Source organism: Hyla sarda, unplaced genomic scaffold (assembly GCF_029499605.1).
Source record: "Hyla sarda isolate aHylSar1 unplaced genomic scaffold, aHylSar1.hap1 scaffold_211, whole genome shotgun sequence".
NCBI classification, from domain to species: domain Eukaryota; kingdom Metazoa; phylum Chordata; class Amphibia; order Anura; family Hylidae; genus Hyla; species Hyla sarda.
The window spans coordinates 251,643-260,113 of record NW_026608774.1 but is presented as its reverse complement, the minus strand read 5'-3'; positions in this window follow the sequence as shown (position 1 = coordinate 260,113).

Sequence of the window (8,471 nt, the reverse complement as noted above, 5' to 3'; positions counted from 1 at the left end):
CCCTGATAGATAAGATGGAGCATCCACTAACTATAATTCATCCCTGATAGATAAGAAGGAGCCTCCACTAACTATAATTCATCCCTGATAGATAAGATGGAGCATCCACTAACTATAATTCATCCCTGATAGATAAGATGGAGCCTCCACTAACTATAATTCATCCCTGATAGATAAGAAGGAGCCTCCACTAACTATAATTCAGTCATGATAGATAAGATGGAGCCTCCACTAACTATAATTCATCCCTGATAGATAAGATGGAGCCTCCACTAACTATAATTCAGTCCTGATAGATAAGATGGAGCCTCCACTAACTATAATTCAGTCCTGATAGATAAGATGGCGCCTCCACTAACTATAATTCATCCCTGATAGATAAGATGGCGCCTCCACTAACTATAATTCATCCCTGATAGATAAGATGGAGCATCCACTAACTATAATTCATCCCTGATAGATAAGATGGAGCCTCCACTAACTATAATTCATTCCTGATAGATAAGAGGGAGCCTCCACTAACTATAATTCAGTCCTGATAGATAAGATGGCGCCTCCACTAACTATAATTCATCCCTGATAGATAAGATGGAGCCTCCACTAACTATAATCCAGTCCTGATAGATAAGATGGAGCATTCACTAACTATAATTCCTCCCTGATAGATAAGATGGAGCATCCACTAACTATAATTCATCCCTGATAGATAAGATGGAGCCTCCACTAACTATAATTCATCCCTGATAGATAAGATGGAGCCTCCACTAACTATAATTCAGTCCTGATAGATAAGATGGAGCCTCCACTAATTATAATTCATCCCTGATAGATAAGATGGAGCCTCCACTAACTATAATTCATCCCTGATAGATAAGATGGAGCCTCCACTAACTATAATTCAGTCCTGATAGATAAGATGGCGCCTCCACTAACTATAATTCATCCCTGATAGATAAGATGGCGCCTCCACTAACTATAATTCATCCCTGATAGATAAGATGGCGCCTCCACTAACTATAATTCAGTCCTGATAGATAAGATGGAGCCTCCACTAACTATAATTCAGTCCTGATAGATAAGATGGAGCCTCCACTAACTATAATTCATCCCTGATAGATAAGATGGAGCCTCCACTAACTATAATTCATCCCTGATAGATAAGATGGAGCCTCCACTAACTATAATTCATGTTAGCCAAAGAACTATCTAAATAGTAGTACCATAGGCCACTATAACATTCTCTCACCAAAAACAATGAGGCCAAATATGTAAAAAATTCATATACTTTATTGAAAATACAATAAAAACTTGTACTAAAAAATTACAATACAATATTAAATCGGTGGTCATACAACACACACTGCAAGAAAATGATGAGAATGTCCCCTATGAATAAACAGAATAAACATGGTACAAGAAGTCTCATTCAAAATGGTGGCCTACCACATGGGGTATGTCAGTATGCAAACACACAATATGTATGAGAATGAGACTGTAGAGAACAGGAATCAAATAAGAAGAAAAAAGACAGGGTAAACAAAGAATGAAAATAGCAGACAAATTCTGGTCATGCACCCTATCTTGGGACAGCTCACCTACCCCGAACGCGTTTTCGCTTGTCGCTTCGTCAGGGGGCGTGTCTCAGGTCAGAAGAAGTGAGGTATAAATAGATAGAGGGAACCAATCCGTGGCGCCATAACAGAATAGAAAGTCGGGACACAGGTGGGGATTATTAGCATCACAGTCATACATTCTACTATGTATCTTATAAGATACCTTATTGGTTGATCATACTCCGTCAGCACCGCGCGCATAGTGTGAGTCCTAGTCTGTAAATCCCGGAAGTGGAGAAAAAGGATCAAAACGAGGTCTGGAGGTATCACGTGACATTAAGTCACGTGATCCACCAGAGCTGGGTCAAGAAAAGGCCAAATGGAATGCCGCATCAGAACGAGGTCTGGGGATATCACATGACATCAGGTCACGCGATCCTCCAGTTCCGCCTCATATTATGAAGATTGCGGCCAGGAGACCAGATCGAGGCTGAGCTTGGTCACATGACCGCAAGTGATGTAATGTGACCAAGCTCCGGCCCTTAGTAACCGTTGTCAACATCAGAGTCCGATGGGGTTTAAACATATGGATAGCGCGTAACAGCACTCGGGCAGCACAAGCCGGCACAGGATTACATGTAAGACACACACTAACATACAGGACATATAACAGAAAACACCAAGGTGACAAAACGTGCAAACAAGAGACTTACCCAGCACCACAACCAAAAGGAAGTGAAAGCGTGAATGATGAGTGAATGAAAATAACTGTGAAAAAGAAAGGAAGAATGATACTGTGAAAGGCACATAATAATAATGAATCCATAATAGACACAATTCCTAATAAGCATTGTTATATATAAACATGGTGACAAAAATCAAAAAATAGCAAGTAATGATGTCACACACATCATTACTTGCTATTTTTTGATTTTGAAAAAACTCTGAAAAATGAAAGCAGCGATCTGATTGGTTGCTATGGGCACCTGGGCAACTTTTCCTCTGCACTGGTTTTGATAAATCTCCCCCTATGTGTCATACTTTACCTTGTCCCCCAACAACAGCAGGTTAATGCCCCCAGGGTCTATGGGGGAGATTTATAAAAACCTGTGCAGAGAAAAAGTTAACCAGTTGCCCATAGCAACCAATCAGATCGCTGCTTTCATTTTTCAGAGGCCTTGTTAAAAATGAAAGAAGCGATGTGATTGGTTGCTATGGGCAACTGGTCACCTTTTCCTCTGCATAAGTTTTGATAAATCTCCCCCTATGACTTTTCCCCATAATATTATGACTTGGTGCCATATAGGAATAATACTAATAACCCGTCTCTTCTCAGATGTGCCACCATTACAGCCATACCCCTTGGCGCCTCACAGAACTTCTTATGTAACAACATGGAGGGTCGATACGTGAACATCGTCTTACCTGGGAAAACACAATATCTCACCTTCTGTGAAGTCCAGATCTACGGAGTCACCACCAATAAATACAACTGCAATACTAAGGAACAATAAAACCTGCAGAATGTCCTACTGATGATGATGATGACAATGATGATGATGACAATGATGATGACAATGACGATGACGATGACAATGGTGACAATGATGATGATGATTAGAGACGAGCGAATCGAAGTTGACGAACCCGAATTCGTTACCAATTTCATGAAAAATTCGATTCGCAGCAAATATCGACACAATTCTATCGCGCGAATCGCTTCATTAAACTCCATTTTACAGCGTTCCAGGCTATTGTAGAGCTAACATGGCGGATCCACATGTGGGTACATGGGGCAGGGGATTATGGGAGGGCAGGAAACAGCGGCGGGAATGAAGGTAGGCGGGCTGAACCTGAATCACATGTGAGATGCAGCCTATCAGTGTTCACTGACCCCTGTGATGTCACAGCCCCTATATAATCGGCGGCCATCTTGCCTCTCTTCATGTCATCTATGCAGTCAGATGGAGAGGACGGGACTGTGTGTGTGTGAATAGCTCATACCACAGTGTTACACTGCAACTGCTAGTCACATCAGCATTAGGGAAAGGCAGGAGTGCAGAGTGCTGTGCTGTTACTCTGAGAAGGATCATTGATTGCTAAACCTCCTATTCACGTTATTGAGCATTGCAGCGGAGAGGGACAGATAGCTATCAGCTGCCTCATACAGATCTCCAAGCTGCCTGAACTTTATCAACCATCTTATCTCCTCATTTTTCAACCCAATTTTGAGTTGTTTTTTTTTGCTCCACAAATCTTCTTCTGCAATTTAGGGTTTAATCCCTGGATTTTTTTTTTTTGTGGTGCTGCACTGTTGGGTCCTGCTGCTGTTCAGAATTGTGATTGTTCAGTGGACTGTAGTGCATTTGTACCATTTTGTACCTGTTAATCTGTCAAGCGGCTACATACTGTGCAAGTCCAAACAATAGTATTCACTGGCTTTTTTTAAATAGTTTTTTCTGCGTATAGTTACATACCGCATAGGTACATCCAAGTATTGTACCATTTAGTACCTGTTAAGCTGTCAAGGTGCTCTATACCATCAAAGTCCAAAGAATAGTATCCACCAGCTGGTGTTTTACAAAAATACAGAGTTTTTTCTGCATATAGTTAGGCATATTACTGCCCTCATCAGTGCATTCCGCATAGGTACATCCAAGTATTGTACCATTTAGTACCTGTTAAGTTGTCAAGGTGCTCCATACTGTCAAAGTCCAAACAATAGTATCCACCGGCTGGTGGATTACAAAAATATATTTTTTTCTGCTAAAAGTTAGGCATATTACTGCCCTCGTCAGTGCATACCGCATAGGTACATCCACATATTCTACCATTTAGTACCTGTTAAGCTGTCAAGGTGCTCCATAATGTCAAAGTCCACACAATAGTATCCACCGGCTGGTGTTTTACAAAAATACAGAGTTTTTTCTGTGAATAGTTAGGCATATTACTGCCCTCATCAGTGCATACCGCATAGGTACATCCAAGTATTGTACCATCTAGTACCTGTTAATCTGTCAAGGGTCTACATACTGTGAAAGGACAGCCGTAAATTGCTGCTGTTCTAGACAAATACTGTTTAAAGAGTAGTGTAGCGTATTGTAATACCCTCATAAACGCACTCAGTATGTCAGGCAGAGAAGTGCCAGGACGTGCACAGAGGAGTGGCAGAGGCCTAAATACTTCAGGCAGAGTTGGCAGCAGACTAGGGGCGAGTGGCAGCAGGAGTCGGAGCGAGAGGCCTGAGCTCCCGTTATCAGCCACCGGTCGTGTCTCCACCAGAAACCCATCTGCCGTCGTTGATTGGTTAACACGCTCTTCCACATCATCACAAGTGACATCTGACACCCCAGTCAACAGTCGGTGGGTTCCTCAGACACAACCCTCAGTTGGCATGGCCCGGGAGCAGTCCCTGTCCTCCCATTGCCTTTGTCCTATTCTGTTCCCTCTCCTAAAGAATTATCTTATGCTGTGGGTTCAGCTCCACTATTTACTGAGGACCATCTAATAGAGGACAGTCAGCAGCTACTGGACAGCCAAGAAGGGGAGGAGACATGAGCCACTTGCTCCGCTAGGCGACCAAGTAGTGATGCAGAGAGTGACGTGGGAGGCGGTGTTGCAAGTGTTCAGGGTCCTGAAGCAGACACTGTTGAGGAACCTGAGGAGGACATCAGTGACGTGCACAAAACTGTTGATGACGATGAAGCCGATTGCAATTGGGAGCCGGGTGCAGAAGGGGCTTCATCATCATCAGGAGAAGAGAGTTGCAGGTTGCCCTTGATGCAGCAAGGCGGTAGCACGGTTGGCAGTCAGCGTGGTGGCAGGAGTGGAAATTCTGGAGCCAAACGTGCCCACGGGAGACCACCTGCTTCGCGGCAGCCTACCTTTCCGGGAGGTAGTGGAAAAGGGGTTCCTGGAGACAGCGCCAGTAGCAGTCAAATAGTGCGGACTGCGGGTGGGAAAATCAACTACTCGGCGGTGTGGAAGTTTTTCATAAGGCATCCGGAGGAGGTTCACGTAGCCACATGCAAGATCTGTCGGCAGAAGGTGAAGCGTGGCCAGGGTCCCAATGTCGTCACCACAGCCCTGCGTCAACACATGCTTCGCCACCATAAAGCGGCCTGGGAGAACCGTGGCTCCGATGTAGTGGTCCAGCCTGCTGCATCACCCAGTGGCCATCCACTCCCTCCTTCATCCAGCCAAGGCTCCACCACCTCAGCTGTGAGCTGTGTGTCAAACCCTCCTTCTGTCGCTCCTGCTTCTCCCGCTTTTAGTCAGCCATTCCGCCAACAATCCATCGGCGAAGCCATGTCCAAGAGACAACAATATGCGCCCACTCATCCAACGGCGCAGAAGTTGAATGTGCTCCTGTCCAAGTTGCTGGTGTTGCAGTCCCTCCCTTTTCAAGTGGTGGACTCTGCAGCTTTCAGAGAATTGATGGCTTGAGCCGAGCCGAGGTGGAGAGTCCCAAGCCGTCATTTCTTTGCGAAGAAGGCAGTGCCAGCTCTGCATAAGTTTGTACAAGAGAAGGTGGGCCAGTCCTTTAGCCTGTCGGTGTGTTCAAAAGTGCACGGCAGCGCCGACGTGTGGAGCTGTAACTACGGGCAGGGACAATACTTGTCTTTTACGGCTCACTGGGTAACACTGTGGTTCCTGCACAGCCACAACAGTAACTTGGTCACATCGCTTCCTCCTCCACGCTCTCGCTCCCAGGCAGTTGGTCCTGTTACAGTGTGCGACGCTGCCTCCTCATCCTCCACCGTGTCCTCGGCCTCCACTGCACGTCCAAATCTCGGTGGCCCTTCATCGTACCATGTGTGTAGGGCACGGTGGTGTCAAGCTGTTCTTCACATGGTTTGCTTTGGCGAACGGAGTCAAACAGGGAAGGAACTGCTAAAGTTAATTTGTAAAGAAATCAGAGTATGGCTTACTCCACGAAATCTGGAAATGGGAACCATGGTGACCGACAACGGGAAGAACATTGTGTCCGCGCTGAGACAAGGAAGTGTGAAACATGCGCCCTGCATGGCACACGTGTTGAATCTGGTTGTCAAGCACTTCCTCAAGTCTTCACCCCATTTGCAAAACATCCTGAAAATGGCAAGGAAACTGTACATGCACTTCAGCCACTCGTACACCGCCAAGCACACCTTCCTTGAGCTGCAGCGTCAGAACGGTATCCCACAACATAGTCTTATTTGTGACGTTGCCACACGTTGGAATTCCACCCTCCGTATATTGGACAGACTATACGAACAAAGAAAAGCCATCACCGATTTCTTGATGATCCAAGCAGATAGGAGTACTCCCCTGGGTAACTTCAATGTGAACCAGTGGCAGCTCATACATGACACCTGCAGTTTGCTGAGGCCCTTTGAGGAAGCCACATTATTTGTGAGTCGCCTGGATTACGCCATGAACGACGTAAGAGGGAGGGGAGGGGTGGGAGGAGCAGTACCACCTCAATCAGCAGCAGCCTGAGTCTACAGTCGCTGATGAGTAGCTTTCTTCACCCGCATAGTGAAGCATCTCATCAGCAGTAGGTAGACATGCAGCAGGACCTGAACCAGCACGTGGGGGCATACCTTGACATGGCCATGCCAACAACCATTGAAGATCCGCTGGACTTCTGGGCAGCCAAACTTGATTTATGGCCACAACTAGCAGAGTTTGCCCTGGAAAAGCTGTCCTGCCCGGCCAGTAGTGTGCCATCAGAGAGGGTGTTTAGTGCGGCCGGGGCCATAGTCACCCCAAGGCGAACTCGTCTGTCCACTAAAAATGTGGAGAGACTGACGTTTGTCAAGATGAATCAGGGAGGGATCAGCCAGGATTTCCAGCCACCAATGCCAGATGCCTCAGAGTATATTGACCATGCTGCTACACCAACATTTCCCAATTATGGTTGGTTATGAAACCCTCTTGGGTTATCAATTTGGGTTATGAAACCCTATTTGGTACTGTGATTGCCTGCTCCTGGCTCATCCTGGGTCTTTCATGAACTACTTGCCTCACTGATGCTTCTGGCCTTGGGCCTTTAATTTTTGGATGTTTAGCAGTAGCTAAATATATGCTCAATGCAAATGTATACATTGATCTTTAAATGTAAGGGGTTATGAAACCCTCTTGGGTACTGCGAATGCCTGCTCCATACTCATTCTGTGTCTTTCAGGAACTACTTGCCTCCCTGCCCTCAGGCCTTGGGCCTTCAATTTTTGGATGTTTAGCAGTAGCTAAATACATGCTTAATGCAAATTTCAACATTCATCTTTAAATGTAAGGGGTTGGTTATGAAACCCTCTTGGGTACTGCGATTGCCTGCTCCTGGCTCATCCTGTGTCTTTCAGGAACTACTTGCCTCACTGATGCTTCTGGCCTTAGGCCTTTAATTTTTGGATGTTTAGCAGTAGCTAAATATATGCTTAATGCAAATTTCAACAATGATCTTTAAATTCTCGGCGCTCTGCTAGGGCCTTCTCCTACCCCGCCGGGGCCGATCCGAGGACCTCAGTAAACCATCCAATCAGTAGTAGAGACATGCGGTGTGTTCAAAGGGCAGGGACTTAATGAAACCAAGCTCATGACCCATGCTTAGTTGTGATTCTTCTTTCCTGGCAAATAATTGCAATCCCTGATCCCTATCGTGAACGGGGTTCAGCGGGTTACCCGCACCTGTCGGTGAAAGATAGACACACGCTGGTCCGTTCAGTGTAGCGCGCGTGCAGCCCTGGACATCTGAGGGCATAACACACCTGTTATTGCTCGATCTCGCGAGTGATCGTGCAATGTAAGGGGTTATTAAAGTCTCTTGAGTACTGCTGATGCCTACTCCTGACTGCTCCTGTGTCTTTCAGGAACTACTTGCCTTCATGATGCTTCTGGGCTTGGGCCTTTAATTTTAGGATTTTTGAAATACATACA